The sequence below is a fragment of the Cryptotermes secundus genome, unplaced genomic scaffold, assembly GCF_002891405.2.
Source record: "Cryptotermes secundus unplaced genomic scaffold, Csec_1.0 scaffold112, whole genome shotgun sequence".
NCBI classification, from domain to species: domain Eukaryota; kingdom Metazoa; phylum Arthropoda; class Insecta; order Blattodea; family Kalotermitidae; genus Cryptotermes; species Cryptotermes secundus.
The window spans coordinates 494,063-496,314 of record NW_019718271.1 but is presented as its reverse complement, the minus strand read 5'-3'; the positions used below and the strand labels follow the sequence as shown (position 1 = coordinate 496,314).

Sequence of the window (2,252 nt, the reverse complement as noted above, 5' to 3'; positions counted from 1 at the left end):
ATTCGGTAGGACTCCTTGGGCGGGCGATAAGTTCGTCGCAAGGCCAAATCAAATATCCATGCCCTGAGTGGGATTCGAACCGACGATCCCGGCTTCCGAGCGAGCGAACACAGTGCATGCCGTGTAATTCTTTACTGGTATCTATTTTTGAGTGTAATTAAAGCCCCAACTGCGCTTTATGCTTTGTTTAAAAAAGAAATTATGTGGTTCTGTTGTTAAAATAGGCAGACGGGTATCATCGGAGTGGGGGGCAGATTTTGTACTGATGACAAGAACACACGGTCATTCTTCAGTTTATGTTGAATACTTTAGCATAGGCCTTATGCTACGTACTCCACAAAATTGATTTTTCTTTAATTAATTTCGATGCACTTACATCTACAAGTATGTTGACATATTTCATCTAACATCACGTTCTTGGGCCTATCAGGAATTAATACAGGGGTCGGGAAACTTGCTAGGGGCATAGGTTATATTTAAATTATTCTGTTTGCCTTGTGCACGTGATAGCCTTGAAATGACCTAGTCTCCGACAAAATGAGGTATGGAATATCTAATACATAAAAATAAACGAAAACCTCACCGTGACTCTTAGGGCGAGGGAACAACAAGGAAACTGGAAACCGCAACGCAACTGCAATTTCCGAGAATTGCTATCAGCCTGAGGTAAACGCATGTCACTGAATGGAGCAGCGCAAACTGAAGAAATGACATTGCATTCAGCATTCAGTAACATGCGTTTACCTCAGGCTGATAGCAATTCTTGGAAATTGCAGTTGCGTTGCGGTTGCCAGTTTCCTTGGTGTGTCCTCGCACTAAGTCTGTATAGGAAGGGCTAGGAAGGGTAAAATATCACGTAGTTTGATACGGAATTTACATGAACACACTGGGAGCAAAACTATCCTCTTTTTTTCGTATTGTAAGTTTTGTGCGAAGAAGTCCTTTCAATATTTCACAAGCTACTTCCAGTGTTCATAGATTCTGAAATATTCCTCTTGAAGATTCTGCTCACTGTCGCGTATGTTCCCAGAAACATTGGTTTCGGGATCTACACCAACGCGTGGCAGTTACAGAGATTGAAAACTCCACAGAAGCCTTCGCCGTAACCCCTGCGAGCGCAGGCATTCGCGCAGCCGCCATCTTTTGACGTGTTATCCAAGCATTTTACACCTTTCAGCGCTGTAAATCAAGCGATAAAATATTTATTATATAATTCTACATATATATCAAGAACATTTACTTACTTTCCAATTGAACTTAGTTACAAAAATAGCCGAAAATTTTCAGATAATTCTTATGGGGCAATTAAAACTTCATCTTCATCTGAAGTTATAAAACTATTTTAATGTTTGTCTCTCATATATTGAGCACGTAGATTAATTTGACTGACGTGCAAGCTAAAATGAAATAAAATGTAATAAATATTTTGAAAGAAAGTGTGTGTAAAATTGACATTGAATGGGCTGCATGAAGTCACCCTGCTTCATCCAAGTTTCTTGCTTGGCTAACTCTTCTACCCTGAAGAAGGAGACTGTAAGTTAAGTGGATTTCCACCGATCTACATGAAGTTACATCCAAAAAGATAGTACTCTACAAATACACGCTGTTGAGACTGTAATTTCAGTAAGTTTGTAACAGAAGTAAGATAGTAAAAGAAGGTAAAAATATAACGCTGTCCCTGTAACAGGCCGTGAAGGCCTGTGAGACGTCGAGGCTCCCATATTTTCTCTAGACAATCGGCTCATAGATAGCGGTGAAGTTGCCAGCCTTACGCGCCGGCCGCTCTTTACCCCCCAGAAAGATGCTGTTACTCATTTCTGTTAGAGGCTAAGTCGACACCAGGGCCATAATGCGGCTGGAAGGATTAAATCAATTAAAAATATCCACCTCATCGGGACTCGAAACCATGACCTTCCGGCTTGTAGCATAGTGCCTCAACCAACTACGCTACCGCGTGCGATAGCGTGACATAAAAAGAGCTAAAATAGACAAGTACCATCAATGCAGCAACAGATGAATTTTGTGTTCTGAAGTGGGCTCTAGTTCCTGAACATCAGTTTTAATGCAGGTCCTATTATACAGGTATTTATAATGTCTAACATCGGCTGACGGTCTGTTAAGTGAATGTGTAACAATATACTTTAATGACGAAGGCAGAATAGAGTGAACTGCATTGTTGAAGACTGGTAGATTCAGACTATATTGTTGGCTGAAAATTTGTTTTTCTCCCGTCACTGCTCGCAACCTCACCC

General features: G+C 40.9%; 1 long non-coding RNA gene across 1 annotated transcript in view; it reads right to left on the bottom strand.

Moving 5' to 3' along the window:
* Positions 1-288: 288 nt before the first annotated feature.
* Positions 289-2,252, bottom strand: part of LOC111872663 — a 3,834-nt gene continuing 1,870 nt past the window's right edge. The window contains exon 3 of the long non-coding RNA XR_002844279.2: positions 289-1,179. This is a non-coding gene — a long non-coding RNA (uncharacterized LOC111872663). The remainder of the gene's footprint in view (positions 1,180-2,252) is intronic.